The sequence below is a fragment of the Mustela nigripes genome, chromosome 1 (genome assembly GCF_022355385.1).
Source record: "Mustela nigripes isolate SB6536 chromosome 1, MUSNIG.SB6536, whole genome shotgun sequence".
Lineage (NCBI taxonomy): Eukaryota > Metazoa > Chordata > Mammalia > Carnivora > Mustelidae > Mustela > Mustela nigripes.
In genome coordinates, this window is record NC_081557.1 from 248,118,434 (window position 1) to 248,139,469 (window position 21,036).

The 21,036-nt window shown below is 43.7% G+C and overlaps 1 pseudogene; it reads right to left on the reverse strand.

The window, feature by feature from the left end:
- Window positions 1-1,320: 1,320 nt before the first annotated feature.
- Window positions 1,321-3,321, reverse strand: LOC132015711 (SUMO-activating enzyme subunit 2-like; annotated as a pseudogene).
- Between the last annotated feature and the right edge of the window lie 17,715 nt (window positions 3,322-21,036).

The following is a 21,036-nucleotide window of genomic DNA, read 5'->3' on the forward strand; positions in this document are numbered from 1 at the left end:
TAGATCATGGGGCAAAGCTCTGTTTTGTTCTCCTCATGACTTTATATACTGTTCTCTGAGGCCCTGGGGGAGGCAGAATTCTGTGTAGGACCTTGGGTTAGCTTGACATTCTCATGGTTAATATTTTATGTCGGAAGCTGCGTCCCTGCTCTTGTCTTCCCACGAGTCTCTGTGAGATTCCTGGAGACGGGCTGCATTGGCTACATGTCTGCTTGGATAAGGGTTTGGACAAGTGGCCTATCCTGGTGCCACAGCTCTGCCCACACAACCCTGTGTCCCTCCCAACCTGGGCCCAGTTCCTTTCTCCCAGCATGCCTTGTGATGAATGCCACTGCTTTGTATAGTAACTTACTCCCTGCTGGGTGCACATCTTTAACATATATGAAAGTGCAGATGTGTCGGGTTGATCAGAAGTTTTTTTTTTTTAAACAAGTATGCAGATGCCATTTATTCGTTTCATAAGTACATTATAGTCATAATTGAGTTTTATGAAACATCAAATATAAATAACCCCAAACCATAACAATAAAACCATAACAAAAAATGGCTTCCTACACAGACACACCAGGCAGTACAAGCTGAAAACTTGAGTAAATTAACATTGTTTTACATGAATATACATTGTGCCAGTTACCATTTAAAAATAAGTTTCAGTGCATAGCACTTGATAATTCTTTGAATCTGTTTTAGTCAGTTAAGAGTATGAAAATGGTTAGATCTAGGCTGAAAAGAATTCTTCTAGCCAAAAATAGAGGCCTACTATTTATAACTGGGTGTCACCTTTACTAAACGACAATATTTTACAACTGTTAAATGATACCTAAGAGTATTGACATTAAAAAGGCAACATGTATTGGGTTGTTTCATCTCATGACTGGTTATGCACATGCTTTGTTCAAAGGGTTTTAAAACTATATTCCTTCTTTCAATACAGTGTATCATGATGTTTCTTTTTTTTTTTTTTTTAAAGATTTTATTTATTTGACAGAAAGAAAGATCACAAGTAGGCAGAGAGGCAGGCAGAGAGAGGGGGAAGCAGGCTCCCTGCTGAGCAGAGAGCCCAATGCAGGGCTCGATCCCAGGACTCTGAGATCATGACCTCAGCCAAAGGCAGAGGCTTAACCACTGAGCCACCCAGGTGCCCCTATCATGATGTTTCTAATTGTTGTAGCAAAATGAATGCTTCTTCAAAGGGAGCAGACACATCTTCAAGTCTCTGGTGTCAATTTCTTCCCTTTGGAACAAAGGACTTGACAAATAACTTGGTTCTGCCCAGATGATCTACTGTAGTGAGAGGGTTCTGTTCAGAGGCATTTCTGTTCAATCTGAAGCTATAACATCATCAGACTCTTCTGTCTGTTCTGTACATGACCTCTCTGCACTGATAGTCTCTTTCTCATTTAATTTCCTTCATGACTTTTCTCTCTTCTTCACTGATGTCAGCATTATCTGAAGGACCTTCTTCATCCGAGAAGATGAGTGTGTGAGCACATCATCTTGTTCTTGTGCAGTAGATGTAGAAGGCTGAACTCCATTGTCACTGCCATATGCTTTTGGCAGCATCTTCAGCTTCTTTGTGCCCCACGTTTTCTGGGGCATCACCAACAGCTTCAGATTCAACATCCTTCCCTGGGTCTTCACTCTGAAGGATGTTGATCAATAAAGCCTAGTCCTGAAGGAAGTCATCTGCTTGAAGTGGGCTCCCATTTCCAATTCCAAATTCTGACAGCTTTTTGTGATTATTAGCTTCAGTCTCTCCCTCTTCTGAAGACATTAGGATTTTTTCCTCTCCCATCTTCAATCTGGACATCTGGTGCTACCATAGCAAAATTTTCTTTCACCATCTTTTCCTGTAATGTGAGAGTAGTTACCTTTGGCTTGCTGGCACATAACGTAGCCATTAGGGTTAGGAGGGTCTGGTGCAAAAGGCACAAGAAACTTCTTTCTTGGGTTTGGTTGTTTATTCAGACAAATTGTTCTACACTGGTCTATTTTTCCTGATAAAATATTTAATCCCTCTAATGCTATTAGCCCAGCAATCACTGCATTAGTTGTAGCAATGGCAGGAATAATGTTCCCTGACATTCATTTTATATCAAATCTGCTCTTCATACTGAAGATATGCATCCTGAGGTATGCACAGAGGTGACAAAAAGCATTGCAGATGGGTCATCTTTGTCCTATATGAGCTGAGCTCCATCCCTTTTTCTGCCAAGTGAACTTCAAAGTCTCAGTGCTCTTTGAAAAAAGATATGCGTAGTTCTTTACATCTAGAACCTGCTGGTCTTTCAGACCTAACTAGGGTTTGTTTTCTGGGTCTGATGCACTGGTTTCTTCTCCTTGACTTTGTACTTCAGCCCTGTCCAGTGGAGGGTTCCTTTACCACCATACTTTGTCCACTGTCGACAGATACCAGGTATCATCTTTAAGAAGTGTGGTAAAAAGTTTAACCAGATCAGTCCATTCCTTAGTGAAAATACATTTAATGTCACCTCTTCATTAGATGCTCTGGCTCTGGCTTTAGCTTCCACTGATTCCCAGGAAGCTTCAGGATGGCTCTGTCAGGGGACACTTCTTCTTCTTCTTCCTTCTTCTTTTTTTAAAAGGTTTTATTTACTTATTTGACAGAGAGAAAAATCACAAGTAGGCAGAGAGGCAGGCAGAGAGTGGGGGAGGCAGGCTCCCTGCTGAGAAGAGAGTCTTGATGTGGGGCTTGATCCCAGGACCCTGAGATCACGACCTCAGCCGAAGGCAGAGGCTGCCCCCAGGTGCGCCCAGGGGTCTCTTCTTGATCAGCATCTTCTCAAACAGCTGGTTGAACAAACACTTTACCCAAACAATGAAACAAATTATGTTCTGAAGCTGTACTGTGATCTGTACAGCCAGGGAAAATTCTTGTGGTAGGTTTGGGATGATATTCAAACACTCAGTTACATCCTTTTTGATGGCCATTACTTACCCAAGGTAGCTACTCTCAAAAGGAACGTCAGCTGCCAGACCCATCCTATTAACATGGTTGAGAGCAGCTCTGTTGTCTAAAGCATTCATAATCAATATTCAACAATATAAATTGTTGAAAAAAGTCCACATTATAGTCAGGGTTCATGATGCTGTCAGGTAAAACTGTAGTACACTTTCTTTGGTAACCTGTTTCTTTTGAAACAGAAGCTGCTTGTTGAAGTTGCTGATATGGATAGTATCCAGATCAATCAGGTCAAAGTGGGAGAAGCCAGTGAGCATGTGGCTTTTGAGGAGCTCACAGCTGATGCCACCCACACCTACCAGCAGCACCTGGTCCTTGGCCATGGCCTTGACTAGTTCCTGGGGCCTGATCACAAGATTTTGTTTTGTTTTGTTTTGTTTTGTTTTGAGCGAGAGAGTGAGCGAGAGCGTGTGTAAGCGGGGAGAGGTGGGGAAGAGGGAGAGAGAGAATCTTAAGCAGGCTCTATGCCCAGTGCAGAGCCTGACACACAACCCTGAGATCATGACCTGAGCCAAAACCAAGAGCTGGACACTTAACTGACTGAACTACCCAGGGCCCCCTGATCACAAGTTTTAATGAAAGAGCTGGGAGGTAGTCTTTAAGAAAATATAGGTTGTATAGCATTTTGGGAAGAATGACAACTGTGAAGCCAAACGGGGCTGAATTTGAATCCTTGCTTAGCTATTTCCTAGATCTATGAACTTGAGCAAATTGTTTGCTTTCTGAGTTTTAATTTTTTCATCTGTAAAATGGGAATATTAAAATCAACTGTTGTTATGATTAGAAATAACATATGCAAAGTGGCTAGTCCTGTATCTGGTATATGGTAGGCTGCAATAAATAGTAGCTACTACTATTATTAATTGGCTATGATAACAGAGTAGGCATTATTAGATCAAAGAAGATAGTTGCATCTGGGAACACATGTTCAATTTGGAGCATTCCACTCTAAGATTCTAAGTTGTGTGTGTGTGTGTGTTTGTATGTGTTCATGTGAGTATGTATGACTGAACATTTCCATAGATGGTGGTCAGGAGGGCATAGAGTCTGGAACACATGTCCTACGAAAGAAATGGGGATATTTAGCTTAGAAAAGGAAAGCTTAGCTTGTGCTCCCTTTAAATATTTGCTAGTTACCATTTAGAAGCAGAAATAGCCACATATGTAGATATCTGTACACATATGTGTACAGATCCAATGGAGCTGCCCAACGGGTAAACTCTAGGAGGGCTAGACCCTGCAAGAGACACTTTTGGCTGTCTAACAATTAGCGCTACCCAGTAGCAGAGTAGGCTACCTCGGCATTGTCCTGGCCCTGGAATTATGCATTGGCAGCTGTGAGATGTGTGCGTACACAGAGATTTTCCACTTTGAATGGGAGCCTGGCTGAGAATGAACTCCAAGGCTCCATGTCTTTAGTGGTTGTCTTGCTCATTTTTTCTTGTTACAATCCTGTAGGAGACACCACTCATAAAAGGCCTCTTGATATTAAATGCCATTATAACTTTGAAGGAATTGCAAATACTCATGAAATGTGAAAAGTGAAGTCTTCTTACCGTATACCTAGTTGTCTCCCTAGAATGAAATTTCAACTTGGTTTAGGAGAGAGTGTCCCAGCAAGTGTTTCTTTTCAGAATGATTAAAGTCTCTGGGCCTATCTGGACTCATTCATTTTAACTATTCCATTTCCCAAGAATATCATCTCATTACTTTTTCAATGACCCAATATTTTCTGTACAAGTGAATGAGTCCAGAAAGTCATTTCAGCCATTGATTATTTTTGGTGACCTTCTGATCTGTTCTGAATCCCTTTTCTTTTAATTTCCATTTATGTCCTCCTGTCTTGTCATCTGTTCTGAGCTGAGAATAGTAACTTGGCTTGACCTTATTATCTACCATTTAAGATTTTATAGTCTTTGGTTAAATCTCATCTTAATAAGTGTTGCTAGGCTAGACTGTAGCTTTTTTTTTTTTTTTTAAAGGCAGCTCTTTGCAGCTCAAATCTGTTGTCACAGGACCAACTTTACCATCTCTCTGTAAGTATGCCAAAATTTTACTTGATCTTTTTGATAAGAGCTGGCTTCAAAGTCCGCCTTAAGAAGATATACCTATTTGCTTAGAAACAAAGAACACACTGATTTACTATCTCCAAATCTGTTTGGGAAAAAATTTGATTTACATGGGATTTAAAATGCCACTGGGCAGGGCAACATACCAAGTGGTGTTAGTTAGATCTTCAGGTGGCTGAAGTGATCAGGTCCTTTGCTAGGAGTACATTTTAATGTGGGAGAAGAGATAGCGCAATAGGATAACTCTGGGTACTTATGTGGCCAAACAGTATTCTTTTAGCAAACATTTATGGAATGCCTGGGTATGATGTGGCAGTAGGATATGGAAATACACACCAAAAAGACTTCAAGGACCCCCTGGGCAGGGGTGTGGGCTGTGCATTAAGATACATGGGGAAAACATAGGCAAGTTTCAGAGCCTAGAAGACAGATTTCAGATTTGCAGAAGAACAGGATCTGAGTGGCCCAAAGTCGTTTTTATTCCCAGAAGTGGGTAGAATGAAGACAAAGTGGCAGAAAAGAACAATTTTCTTCCAGCTCTCTTGGATGAATTTTTTCACTGAGGACTAAGTTTCTTGAAATGTTTTACAAAGATTTTATTTATTTATTTATTTATTTGATGGGGGGGGGTGGGGTGGGGGAGAGTGTGCAAGCAGGCAGAGCAGCAGTGGGAGAGGAAGAAGCAGGCTCCTTGCTGAGCAGGGAGCCAGAAGTAGGGCTCAATTCTAGGTCCCTGGAATACTGACTTGAGCAGAAGGCAGATGCTGAGCCACCCAGGTACTCCCTCTTTAGATTTTTTTTTTTAAAGATTTACTTATTTGAAAGAGCGAGCGAGCGAGCTGGAGAGCAAGAGTGAGGACAGTGGGGAGAGGGAGAATCGCAAGCAAACTCCCCACTGGGTATAGAGCTTCCATGGCGCTTGATCTTAGAACCCATGACCTGAGCAAAAACCAAGAGTCAGAGTCTTAGCTGGCTGTGCCACCCAGGCGCCCCTAAATATTTAGTGATCTTTCTATTATGTCCAATCTGATTGGGCATTAATCAAAACCCATGCAGTTCTTTGAGGTTTGGGCAGGACTTCTGATGTCCTTATGGCCTGCCTTTCTTGGCATATCCAGTTAAACAGAAGACAGCACATCAGCGGCAAAGGAAAGGACACCCCTTTCTTCATGGCTAAACCCTCCTCCTCCTCCTCTGTATCATTAAGTCCTTCTAATGTTTCCAGGCCGAGGTCACATTCCACATTTCCTGTGGCACCATCTCTGAACACCCAGCTGGACTAGAGCTCTGCTTAGCTGCAGTGCATTCCAAAGCTCTCCTGTTGTGCTTGGTACTCCCTGCCTAGCAGTAGGAGTTGTCCTTTACTATTTAGGGTGGAGGCTGGCCACAATCCTGTCACCTCCGTCACTCTCAGAGAGTGGCAGAAAAACTAGCCGGTGAAGGTGCTGAGGGTATCAGAAAGGACAACATTCCGACTTGCCCTCCTTCAAGGGCTTATAATCTAATCTAGTACCGTTTCTCTCCAAATGAGAGTGGCTGGTGTTAACTGAGGTCTATGAATTCTATGAGAACTTAAAAAAAAATTGTGTTCTTCTTTCAATAATAATAAAGTATTCTTATCAACTATTAAGGACTGAAATTATATTTTGCAATGATAATTTGCTGCTGATAGATATTTCAAAGAATAAGCATGAAGCTTAAATTGAGGTTTGGTAGATAACCTCTGGGATCAAGAGACTATTATTTCTCCTAAAGAAGTCCATCTGTTACTCAAGTTTGAGAGACATTGGTTTAGTTGATTTCATTCATTCATTCATCCAATAACATTCATTGTATGCCTATGTGTTATGTGCCAGGCACCGTGTCAGGTACATGAACAAGTAGTCAGGACATGTTCTAGACTCTAGAATCCTAAGCGCTTGTTACTGACTTATCAAGTAACACCTTCCGCATGGGTCAAGCCATCAATTTGTCCATGCTTTGCTTTTGCAACCAAAAAAATAAAGGTAAGAGTATCTTATCTACTTCTGTCTCCTCAGAGGTAAAGAAAAACACCCTGGGATTTTAAACAAAACAACAAAACAAACCCTACAAAGAATGACTTGTATCCAAACTTAGTATTTCCAAGTCAGTTGCAAGGGCTAAATCCACATTTCTTCCTACCTCCGCACTAGTCTCAGTGGGAGGGCTCTGAGGCCCATGGAAGGTCTCAACCGGCTCTAGCAGAAGTGGGTTCTTCACTGCACAGCAGATTTTTCATGAGAGCTATTTTCAGATTTGTTTATGCTGTCACCGACCTCCAATTTCACAATTCACAAACTCCCATGGGGCTGAGGAGTTACTCCCTAGGCATCTTCTCTGCTTAGCAGGAACTCAAGGGCAGCATGCTGATGGGTCTGGTGTTTAAAGAACAATCTGTCACAAAGCTAAGGGGGTTATTACTCATTCTAACACCGAACACTAAATAAACAGCAGACTAGATGGAGACATAACCTGGGACCTTTTTACACAGAGTTAATATGAATGGCCATTAAAGTAGCACATTTGCAAACTCACACCCACTGAATCAGTTCTTGTTAAAAATGCCTAACTAACTACCAGCCTTCAGTGGTAATGCAGCCAGCAAAGGCGACAGAGTGCTGGTTCAACGTGTCAGAGTCGCTCTATAATGGGGCCACTACCCTGCTGGTCCTCTGCTGCTAGAGTAGTAGGTGGGATGAACTTTGCTTTAAAGGGATGAATTCCTTTTTAAATTTTCTCACAGACAGATGTGGATATAGGATCATTCACTCCAGTTTCTAAAGCTTTCGTGTCTGGAGCCAGACCTCCCGGAATAACTAAAATACATCATTTGTGGACACGGTAGGAGACTCTGGGTGGTCCTTTCCATGACTACTCTGTGTGGAGCAAGAACTGCTGGGGAGTTTGGGGGTGGGGTGGGGGGGCATTAGACCTTTATTCATTCAGCCAATATGTATTGAGGGTCTACTTTGCAGTGGACACCACGTCACCTGCCAGAGAATCACAGGTGGATAAGAGACAGTCCCTGCCTTAGAGAGGCTTAGAGTCCAGGTGCAGATGCCGATGAGTGAAAGAGGCAATTCTAATAAAGGGCACCTGGAGGGACACAGGCTGCTGGGCCCAGTCTTGGAGGGTCAGAGAAGGCTTGTCGGAGCACGGGTGTTCAAACTGAGACCCTGAGGATGAGCGTATAGGAGTCAGTGGGGCAATTTGAGAGAACGGTAAAGTGTGCAAGTCCCACGGTGCGGACAACATGTCAGGTTGTAAACTTATTTTATCTTTATTGTTTTAAAGAGTTATTTATTTACATGAGAGAGAGAGAGAGAGAATATGAGAATCTTAAGAAGACTCCCTGCTGAATGAGCAGCCTGATGTGGGGCTCGATCCCATGACCCTGAGATCATGACCTGAGGTGAAAACGAGAGTCAGACACTTAAGCAACTGAGCCACTGGGGTGCCTCCAGATCTTATTTTAGATTGGACTGGTCAGAGAGTACAAGATGGTAGGGTCAGAAATGAGACAGAAGAAATGAAATTCTTGATTACGTTGCCTCCTAGTTATTTTTCCCTGCACTCCTTTCCCCAAAAGACATGGCAGGGGGTGCCTGGGTGGCTCAGTGGTTAAGTGTGGGCCTTCGGCTCAGATCAGGGTCCTGGGATTGAGCCCCGAATCGGGCTCCCTGCTTGGTGAGAAGCCTGCTTTTCCCTCTCCCACTCCCCCGCTGCTTGTGTTCCCTCTCTCGCTGTGTCTCTGTTTGTCAAATAAATAAATAAAATCTTAAAAAAAAAAAAAAAGACATGGCAGGTATGTGTGTGTGTAAAAGCAATTAAAAAAAAATCCCACAAAACCTTAAGTAACCTTTTTTAGTTTGCTTGGTTAGAGGCTATTTAGAAGTGAAGTGATGATCTCTTTGCTTGCTCCAAGTCAGGCTGGGGAGAACGTCACCTATGAGGCTAGTTATCACAGGGGCTGTGACCTGGTATTTGCTGAGCTTCCAAATTCTCAACCAAAAATTCAGTTTTTAAGAAAGAAAATTACCATTTCTATACCTCTGTATAGAAATAGAAGGAACGATGCTGGAGGAGCCCTAGGAGCAAGTCTCTTCCGTGAAGGCAGGAACAATGGGAAGGGTGGTGTTAATAATGGAGATGAGCCTGAATTCCAACCGAGACCTGAGGCCAAGGGTGGGTGTGAAAGTGACTTTGGAGCCTCTTGGCAAGGAAATGATTAGTAGGGAGGCTTTATTGTACAAGTGTTAATAAATAAAAAATTACATTCTATTTTCTTTCTCTCTGATTAGAAAAGATACATGTTCAGTATAGATGATTTAGAAAAATATAAAGGAAAATATATGTTTGGTCATATTTATGTGTAGATATGTTTTACAAGCAAAATTGGGAACCATATACTTTATGTACTGTTTTCTGACTTGCTTTTTCATCTAAAGTGTAGTAGAGGGGCGCCTGGTGGCTCAGTGGGTTAAAGCCTCTGCCTTCCGCTCAAGTCATGATCTCAGGGTCCTGGGATCGAGCCCCGCATTTGGGCTCTCTGCTCAGCAGGGAGCTGCTTCCCTCCCTCTCATTCTGCCTGCCTCTGTGTCTACTTGTGATCTCTGTCAAATAAATAAATAAATAAAATATTTAAAAAAGAAAGGGTATTAGAAACATTCCACATAACTTCATGTATTCTTTGATGACCTGATATGTACTGGATGTATGGTATAGACTTTCAGGCTATTTCCAAAAAAATTTTTTTTAAAGATTTTATTTATGTATTTGACAGAGATTACAAGTAGGCAGAAAGGCAGGCAGAGAAGCTCCCTGCTGAGCAGAGAGCCTGATTCTGGGCTCTGTTGCAAGACTGAGATCATGACCTGAGCTGAAGGGAGAGGCTTTAACCCACTGAGCCACCCAGGGGTCCCAGGCTATTTCCAAATTTTGACTCTTATTTATTATCTTGGGATGAATATCCTTTTTCTTAATCTTGCTGCACATGACTCAGCCTTTTCTTAAGACAGTCCTAGAAGCAGAGTTACTTGATCAAAGAATGTGGTTTTTTTTTAAAGACTTTTATTACTAAATTCTTGTCCAGAAAGTTCATGCCACATAGCATGTTCAGCCAGGAGTAAGAGAATCCTCAGCAACACGACATGCTATTAGTTTAAAGTTTGTTTCACTGGTTTGTTTCTGTTAGAAATAACGTGCAATGGTGGGTCTGTACTCTGGGTATTAGGAGCTAGGATCTGAGGTCTAAAGATTCCAGGCCCTCTTTTTTGCAACACATTCTGAATTAACCGCTAGATGTGAAAGGCTTTAACTCTACGAGACACCCAAATCCGAGGATGACTGTGGTGGTCGTGCACAGCTGAGTTGGGCCAGGCAAAGATGCAGCCTCGCGTAGGAGAAAGAGTCTGATTTCGTGCCAAGTCTTCGAAGGCTCCAGTACTAACGAGGTGTGTGGCTATGTAAGTCAGCTTGAGATGTTATTAAAGACTAGGTGGCCTCAACAATAGGCATTTGTTTTTTATAGTTCTAGAGGCTGGGAGATCCAAGGTCTTGGGCTGATCCATTCCTCATGAGAGCTTTTTTCTTGTTTTGTGGGGGGCTGCCTTCTTACTGAGCCCTCACGCGGCTGTCTCCGGTCTAGTCTTGTGAGGGCATCAGTCCCATATGTGAGGGTTCCACCCTCACGCCGAGTTCCCTTCTAAAGGTCTCACCGCCTACTGTCATTACATTGGGGGTTAGGTGCTTCTACACATGAATTCTGGGGGGACACAAACATTTAATCCATACTGGTAAACCTGGGCAATTTATTTAACACCCAGAGGCTCACTTCCTTCCTTTGCAAACTGGGAGAATAATGTACACCCAGAGGATTTTTCCAAAAATTACATTATATAATGTGTATACATGTAATAGGTCCTCAGAGTTATTGAGGAGGGACTAAAAGGCTCGCTGAGGACAAAGCAGAGTTGGCACCTACTCCTCCCCCAACCCCCTCACCTTGTGACATGTGTGACATTCCTCAGGCATTCCAGACTGTCTACAGGGAGAACAAATGGTTAACTAATAGAGATCACAGTCCTGCAGGACAGTAGTCTGCCTCAGTTTACAAATGTCCTAGTGATTTACAAGCAAGGACTTTCCTATGAATAGCCTAACTTCCAGAGACCCGTGACTCTGTTCCTGAAGCCCTAACATCTCCCTCCCTGCCGTAAAATTGAGGGAGACTGAGGCAGAAGGAAATGTAAATGAAGTTAATTTCTTCTAAACCTAAAGCTTACTGACAAGGATGTCTGATAGGAGGAGTGTGACAGTCCACCAGAAAACTCCCAGCTGTCTTCATGTTGGTACTCATTAAAGAAAAAAAAAAACCCAGCTTGGCTTGACAATAACCAGGCCTCCAGTATCCTGAGAATCTTCATTAGCATATGACAGTCCTTCTGGATTCCCCAACTCAGGACTCCCCAACTCCTGAGGATATAATCAGCCACTCCTCAAGACCCCAGGGCAGGAGCTCTTTCTGCCCACAGGTCCTGTCCCCTAGCTTTAATAAAATCACCTTTCTGCATCAGAGACGTTTTAAGAATTCTTTCTTGGTTGTCAGCTCTGGACCTCACTTATATTCTAAAACTTTATCATTATCAGCCCTAGTTACCAATAATAGGTAATATCACTTTTTGTTTCTGAATATTAGAAGGATCATCTATTTAGAAAAGAAAAGTGGAGTCTAGTCCTGCACGAAGCCTTTAAAAATGATTGAGAAATGCGCACACACACACTTAGCTGATAGAAGAACAATCAAGGGGGAAGGAATTTCAGCCTTTGTTGACAACAGGTGTCCTGTTTTAGGTTCCTGGACCCAATTCTGTGTGTGTGTGTGTGTGTGTGTGTTTGTTTAGTGGGGGAAAGGGGTGGGAGCCTCTCCCTGTTGGAGAGGGTGTCCAAGAATTCAGCTTAATCGTGACACTATCTACCTGGAGGTAGCATCAGATTCCACAGGTTAAGGGGTCAGTGCTGTAAGACAGGTTCCCCGCCCTCTGCACCCCGGGTGTTGGGGGGGTGGTCAGATGACAGATGCATGTACCAGTTGTCACCTGTACTTCTGGCTGCCTGGCTATAAATCAGAGATTCCCACGATCTCCTCTTTGCATTTGATTAATTTGGTAGAGTGGCTCACAGAACTCAGAGAAACATTTTACTTCCTAGATGACCATTTTATTATAAAAGGAACTGCCAGATGGGAGAGATGCCCAGGGCAAGGGTATGGAGAAGAGGTGTGGAGCTTCCCTCTTCCTGAATCTCCACTGGCTCACCAGCCTGCAGGCTCTCCAAACCCTATCCTTTTGGGGTTTTCTGGAGGCTTCATTCCACAGGCATGGCTATTGAACTCATTGGCCATTGAGGATTGAGCCAAGCTCCACTACCATTCTTCTACCCTGAGGTCGGGGGTGGGGGGGTGGGGAGGGGTTGGACTAAAGATTCCAACCCTCTCCTCACCAGGTTGGTTCTTCTGCCAATTGGGCCCCATCCTTAGGTGGCCTAGGGGCATTCCAGAAGCCACCACATGAATGTAACAAAAGAAACCTTGATCATTCTTATCACTTAAGACATTCCTAGGGTTTTAGAAGCAAGACCAAATCGGTATTTCTTATTATAAATCACAATATCACCTGTACTCTGGGGCACAGTGAGGGTCCAATGGTTGATTATCATCGCTATTTCTCCAGGGACTCCTGTGTTTTGCTTTAGTATTTTTTTAAAGACACAGAAGAAATCTAGCACTCCGCGGGTTCGTCCCTATCCCTGGCGACCACTGCTCACGAGCACACAAAGCGACCTGATTTCAGTTTTTACACTCATTTTCATATTCATTTTCAATGATCCTGATTGAAAAATTCCTTCCTACAACTTCCTTTGGGCCTTCCCTCGGACCGACTCAGAGCCCCCCTCCCCTGCCCGCTCACCCGCTGCGCTTCTCTTCTCGCTGTCCAGACGCCTCCGCCGCAGCGGACTCCAGAAACATTTTTCCTCTCTAAGTCTCTGCTCCACAGGCCGCCCTCTTCCCCTCATCATTTCTCATTTCTCACCGCGAAAATCTCTCCTCTCTCTCTTTATGGCTTCCCGAGACCTGAAAATAGAAGTAATTTAAATTTGGCGATTATGACGACAATGAAACACCTTTTGTGAAAAGGAGAGTGTAAAATGCAGGAGTTTGCTGCTCTGGAAACCTCACTCCCTCTCTGCCTTCATTCCGTGGATACCCCTGTGGGGGTGCTTCTAAGGTCACCCCTGACCTGCCTCCGGAAACCTGAACAGGGGAAGAAATGGTGACTTCTCCACTGGCGGAGGTGGGGGTGGGGTCAACCAGAGGTACCAGGTTCAGGTTCAGCCTAGCCTCTTCTACCCAAAACGAGCTCTGGAATCTTTGTGCTCCCACACTCCACACCCTGCACCTGGAGCGGTCCTGCTTCAGTCACGTGGTGGCCTTAGGTCGCCGCGATCATGGAGTGGGGCATCGGGGCTGAATTTCTCCTCTGCCACTGATGGGATGAGTCACCTCCCGTGGCTGTTCGCGGCACTTTTTCCTGCATCCTTGAAGCCGGGCCTCCTGAAGTCTTCACCCCTTCTGTTATGAAGTGCCTTGAACTCTCCAAAAGTCAGCAGCAAATGTATTAGTGCGTATTAACATCCTACTTTCCTGGCACACAACTAGGCTACCACTTCAACAACCGGCTCCAAATCTGCTAAAATCGGGTTTCAGGAGGAGGACATGGGAAGCATGGAACGTGGAGCCCGTCTCCCGACAGGTGCCATCTGTTCTCATTAGAGTGATCTAGCGGCTTCAGCTGGGGAGGGAGGGGCCTCCAGGTGCTCGGAAGGAAACCTGCTCGTGCACTACCCTTTCAGAGACTTTGCTTTTATGTTTGGTTCAGTTTTGTTTTTGTCTGGCAGGCTGAAAGAGAGCCTGTCCTACTTTCTAAGAGAACAATTGCTCCAACATTGTAAGAAATTAAGTCCCTGGGAAAAAAAAATCTCGTTTGAGAGGGCTTGTAATGGCTCCTTGACCACATGCTGTGCTGCCCGATTTATAACAGAGAAATATTACAGAAGTTGGGAACTGAAGTTGGTGTGTGTAGCCATTGCTTAAAAAGGGATGGATGCTTCTTGGGGAGAGTGATCCTCCCCCCCAGACCACCCAGCATTTATTCAGTCTGGAGAAAATCTGTCTGCCAGGCTCCCACTCCTCCTGTCCGGGAAGAGCTGGGTCCATTCATTGTCCTCCGCCCGCAGAAAGTGATAATTCCTCTGAGACCTAAGGGGGCTCAGGAGAATGTGATTGAAGTCCTGCTGGTGACTGGAACTGCCTTTTATGCGTCTGTGTGGGATTATCCGTTTCACAGGTGTTTCCTATTGCCAGCCTGTGGAGATGCCCACTGGGTCCAAAATATATTACCATGAAGATAGGCCTTTTGGAGGTGTCTTATAGCACATTTTGGGAAAAGCAGGGGAAAAGAGCAAGAGCACTTAGCCTCAAATTTGAAATGATCCTTTCCCAGATCGTATATTATAGACTTTGCCTGCAAGGTTGATCTGAGGACTAAAGCATGACCCCAGGTCTACCGAAGATCTTCCTCCTCTCTTGGGGTCTCCTTCCTGCCTGTCCCCTCCACCTTTCCGGAGCTGCTGTTCTGTTTCCCTTCAAGGGCTTGGTTTTTGTATCATGTCCTGTCAGCTGATTCCTGTTAAAATGTTAGCCTATGTTAGGAGAGCCTCATGGGGGGATATTTGCATCTTAATAGGTAGCTTGAATATGGAAGAGCTTCAGACTAAAGCAGTGAATCCTCACTGGGGAAGAGACAGGCAATTTTAGGTGGGGTGAGCGTGTGTGAGATCTGAAACAGGATCAAATCCCATTGTGTATGTTCTAAGATGCATTGATGTGGCCTCTGAGCAGAAGTCAAAGACTGAATGAAACGGGTTTCTGTTCCCAACCCTGGTAGCAAACAGGGCTGCTGTGGGAGCACTGTCAGTAGGGACCTTACTACTATGTGTTCAGGTTTAGCACATAAAAGCACAGGGCACCCATCCAAGTGTGCATGTCCAATAAATAATGAATACTTTTTTCCTTTTTTAGCATGTGTATGTCCCATGTGATATTTGGGACATATTTATGCAAGAAAATTCTAGTTTATCTGAATGCAGATTTAACGGGTGTCCTGCATATCAATTGGCAACCCACTACCACACTAGCCTATTGTTAAAGATAGTTTCTAAAAGAGATAAAATCAGGGGCGCCTGGGTGGCTCAGTGGGTTAAAGCCTCTGCCTTCGGCTCAGGTCATGATCTCAGGGTCATGGGATCCAGCCCCACGGGATCCAGCCCCACATCGGGCTCTCTGCTCAGCAGGGAGCCTGCTTCCCTTCCTCTCTCTCTGCCTGCCTCTCTACTTGTAATCTCTGTCTGTCAAATAAATAAATAAAATCTTTAAAAATAAATAAATCTTAAAAAAAAAAGAGTTGGACACTTAACCGACAGAGCCACCCAGATGCCCCTGTCAAAGATTCTTTTAAAATCGTTGATTAATGAGAGAACCAGTAAGCTGTCACAATTGGTTCATAAGAGAATTCAGCATCCACACAGACGCACACATGTAAACAGACAAACAGGAAATGCTGAAATGAATTAGTTAATAGAGGCATAGTTAGTCATATTAATAGGATAATAATGAATTGCATACCAGGCAAAGTTAATTTGCATTTCTCTGGACAAGAGTCATGGGTATTACTCAGTTTTCTATAATTTGCAATAGCTATAAATAGGTCCCAGTTAATGAAGGCACAGATAACTAGGAAGGGTGCATTAGAATATCCAGTACTCACTTTTACCTATTTTAAAGTCTTTTACATTTTCTCTTGACAGTGTCATGATCTTTCCTGTCTCAGGGCCTTTGCACATGATGTTTCCTTAGTAATCTTGTATCTGTCATTGATTATCTCAAAAATCATTATCTCTGGGAATCCCTCTCTGACCCTCAATCTGGGGTAGATTCATGCTTTACAACATAGGAACATGATTCTTTCACTAGAACATTTATGTCAGTTTTGAGTTTATGCTTTTTTTTTTTCCCAGTCTGATAGTTTATTTTATTTTTTAAAAATATTTATTTATTTTTAAAATTTCTTTTCAGTGTTCCAGAATTGATTGTTTATGCACCACACCCAGTGCTCCATGCAATACGTGCCCTCCTTAATACCCACTACCGGGCTCACCCAACCTCCCACCCCCACCCCACCCAGCATTTGTTCCTGATTAAAACGTTTCAAAGTATAGGGAGAGAAGGAACATTCCTCAACTTCATAAAATCTATCTATGAAAAACCCACAGTGAATATCAACCTCAATGGGGAAAAGCTGACAGCCTTCCCTATGAGATCAGGAACACGACAAGGATGCCCACTCTGACCACTCTTGTTCAACATCATATTAGAAGTCCTAGCAACAGCAATCAGATATAAAGAGAAATAAAAGGTATTCGAATTGGCAGCGAAGAAGTCAATCTCTCTCTCTTTGCAGATGACATGATACTTTATATGGAATACCCATAAGACTCCACCACCAAACTACTAGAACACATATAGCACTTCAATAATGTGGCAGGATACAAAATCAATGTACAGAAATCAGTGGCTTTCTTACACACTAACAGTGAAAATACAGAAGGGGAAATTAGAGAATCGATTCCATTTACTATAGCACCAACCATAAGATACTTGGGAATAAACCTAACCAAAGAGGTAAAGGATCTGTACTCAAGGAACTACAGAACACTCATGAAAGAAATTGAAGAAGACACAAAAATATGGAAGACCATTCCACGCTCATGGATCAGAAGAATAAACTTTGTTAAATGTCTATACTGCCTAGAGCAATCTGTACTTTCGATGGCATTCAGGTCAAAATTCCACTGGCATTTTTCAAAGAGCTGGAGCAAACAATCCTAAAATTTGTATGGAATCAAAAGAGACCCCGAATTGCTAAGGAAATGTTGGAAAAAAATTTATGCTTTTTACTGAATTCTATAACTCTTTACAGGAGCTAGCCTGTGTTCTCATCAGCTTCCTCTTTAACAATTATGCTCTGGTTGTACCTTTCTCCTTTCTGTTACTTGACCATAACAAATTCTTCCCTGCCACAGGAACTTTGCACTTGTTGTTCTCTGTGCCTGGAATTTTTTTTCTCTTGGCTTTTGCGTGGCATGTTTCTTTTTCATTGCTCAGGTCTCAGTCTGAATACCACAAAGGTCTATCCTTATCATCATATCTAAAGATGCTTCCCTCCCCACCCTTACTTTCTGTCTCAGTGGAACTTTAGCACAGATCAGAATCCCCTCTTAGGCTTGTTAAAACACAGATTGCTAGGGTCCATGCCCAGAGTTTTTAATTCAGCAAGTCTGGGGAGAGGCACGAGAACCTGTGTTTTAATAAGTTCTTGGGTGATGCTGATGCTGCTTGTTTGAGCACCATTCCTGGAGAAATAATGCTGTGATCATTTTCTTTCAAAACAATATTATTCCCCCACTTTTACTCATTTGCTTTCTGTCTCCTCCACAACTGAAAGCTCCACATGCAGAGGGCACATTGATGACGCTGTCTCTGCTTTATCCCCGGTATCAGGGGCAGTGCTTGGTTTATAAAAGATGTTTGATAAATATTTGTTGAATGAATCATTTTCTCTCTTCTTGTTCATAAAGTGTTCACCAAAGAGTTGCTGAATTCAGGTGCTGAGACTAAGCCAAAGGGATTGGCTTTCATCATTAAGATAAGTCTGTAGTGGAATGGTCTTGATAAACCATACCGATATCTGATCAGTAACTTGGATAAAGACCCGTGTCTGTTGGGACCTGTGCTGTCATATGACCTTGCCCTCCCCTCTAGGGCCAATGTCATTAACCCACAGTTGGTTAGATGACATCAGGGTCTCGGTTCCTGTTGGCAGGGTCCAGGCTGACCTGACCTGGGTTTTGCTAAGACCAGCACTATGGTGAGCATTCAGAAGATGTGACCAGGTAAGGTAGGGAGGGCCTTGTGCTTTGGCCTTGGGTGTGTCTTCCCATTGAAGCAGTTTGGGAAAAATAACAGAGACTAGGGAGCAGGGCCACCCCTCTTCTAAGCTGGGCTATAGGAAGTGCTCTTACATCTTTCATCTTGGTATCTTCTTAAATGTCTTAGTGTCCTTTGCTTTTCTGGTCCTAACTCCTGGGCCTCCTAATGCCAGTATTTTGTTCCAAAGCTCCCTGTCCAAGCCTTAGAGCCCAGCCTTAGGCTTTTCCTCCTCAGCATCTTGCAGGTTCTGGCTCATTCTTTTCTACTCTCTCTCATTCCTCTAGGCTTTCATCTCACTAGGTTATCTGGTAAACTCATGCACCCTTGAGAGTGAGAGACACAATATGTCATAGTGCTTAGTCCTTGAAAGTCTGTGCTTTGAAGACAGCTCTAGATTCTAATCTTATTCCTGCGAAGTACTGTGTGTCCTTGACAAAGTCACTTAACCATTCTGTACTTCAAATGATGGGGATGACAATAGCACTAAATCACAAGGTTGTTGCCGGTATAAAAGAGATGATACTTGTAAAGAGTCTAGTCCCTGTGCCTTGTATCTACAGGATAATGGCCTAACACTCCTTTAGGAAAATAGCTTTCCATTTTCATGACGGACATTGGTAGACACATGCTTTGACTGCAAGACTCTTTGCAGGTCAGATGTCTGAGGCCTTCAGACGACTGCATGTGAATAGATGCTTATTCTCAGTGTGGGTTAATATAACCCTTTGCAGATCTCTCTGGGGGACAGAGCACTAGGTGACTTGGCCATTGGCTCTGGTCCTAAGAAAGAAAACTTGGCAACTGAGGATAAGACAATAATAGCAATGTTGTATTCAGGAACATTGCTTTAAATAATCCTTCTCCTTAATAGCTTTGCCCCTGGCGTGTGACAGGTGTTTACATTATTAAGTAAAAGCATTTAAACAGCGACCTCCTTGGTATAAGGGTGAAGGAGATTAAAATCCAAGCAGTGCTCCAGCCATTTAAATCAATGAGACTTGTCAGATCTGTAACACATGAGCTACTTAGAGGGCGCAGGCACCTATTGTTTTTGAGGTTCAACTAATACCTCAATATGCTAGTTCCTTCAAAGCCTGGCCAGGCCCTGGGTTGCTCATTAAAAACTGGTCTGGCCCCAGCTTCTCTGCCTTTGGAACCGGCATTATTTTATAGTTGCCTACGTGTACACCAAGTAGTTATGCTATTAGGAAAGATCAAAACTTCGATTGATTTCTGCTTGGAGAAATGACCTTTCAAGGAATCCCAATGCTCAAGACCCTTAGCTCATCAGAAGCAGAGGCCATGAATGCTATTTCCTCCTCCATTAGGGGGTGCTAAGTCAGGCTTCTTGGCTTCACCCAGTCTTCCTCTCTTGAGCTGTGTTCTCGTCTTTAGCCACAGCACGGGGAACCTCACCACTACCAGCAGGATTGGGGAACCAAGTTTCTGAGACTTAAATTGTATTTGTTTTTATTTTTAAGCTTCGTGCTATCTGCATGTACTGGAAATTTCTTCTAAAATTATACTTTATTTCACGTTCTAAGGAACAGGTACATAGGCATGTGTGTGATGGGAAGAGCATGGTCCAGCCCAGCTCACAGCCATGGGAATCATCTGACTTTGGCAGACACTGAATCAACACAAACATAATCACGACATGGCCATGAGACCCCAGATGGGGGGCACAGATGCTAGGTTCTAAACACATGACCAGGTGTGAGTAGGTGTGAGAGGGATGCCGGAGAGGAAGCCCCGTGTGGGGCCAGCCCAACCTTGGGCCCCCGTCTGTATTCTGCCCAGTGTGTGGTGAGCACCTGCCAGCATATATGCAAACTGGTGGGTTCCGGCAGCCACGTGACATCGGTCCACTGCAGGTTATGGCGAACCCACCAGATGAATCACCGCTGAGTCAGGCAGGCCAACAAAGGAGCTGCATACAGGTAGGGCTACGTGGCAGAATTTACTTACTCCTTCCAGTGACGGCCTCGTGTGTGGGCCTGTCCCTGATCCCTTCAAAATTGTTCAAGCCTCAGCTTTGGATGTGCACGTCCAGCAAAATGTCGGAGTTTCCTTTCTGGATGGCCTGAAGGGTTTTTTCCCAGGTTACTGACTTGAGGAATGTTCTCTGCTTCAGAGGAAAACCCTCCTTTACTCATAGCAATGATACAAGCCGTGGCCTCTAGTCTTTACAGGACTTCTTCGTCAAAATGCCATATCAAAGGCTTCGCTGAGAAAATGGGCTGTGTGCGAAGGAAACCTGGGCCCTCTCAGTGTCAGGTGCAGCGGTGTGGGCATCGCCTCGGAGCAAACTAGAAATGTAGCATCTCAGGACCCCCGAACAGCTGAAACAGAATTGGCATTTTTAACAAGCTCCCCAGTGATTCGTGTGTATGCCCAAGCCTGAGAAGCACTGATACACACAAAAAAGGCCGTCTCTTTTTATCCACACCATCCTTTTGTCCATATAGCAATCTCCACCACAGGAAACAACTCTATTGAAGCCTGGCTCAGGGAAGAAAGTCTCCTGACATCCCGGTCCACTGGAGCTGAGGAGTGAACATGGTCTCTGCGGGTTTTTTTTTTTTTTTTTTTTTTTTTTGATTCTGGGCAGAATGAATGGGACCTTCTGCTCAGACAGAACAAAGGGATAAATGAGACCATGTCATGGGTTGGAGATCACCACAGAAATTAATTTGCTCCTTTCCATAATCATGGTTGGTGCCTGTAACATTATCCTTCCAATGGTGTGTAGGCGTCCAGGGGGCCTGGAGCAAGACCACCATGGAGGCAGTAGCCTCCTAGGACAAAGCTCTAGTGAAGTACAGAGAAGTCTCCCACACAAGGCAACACTTACTTAG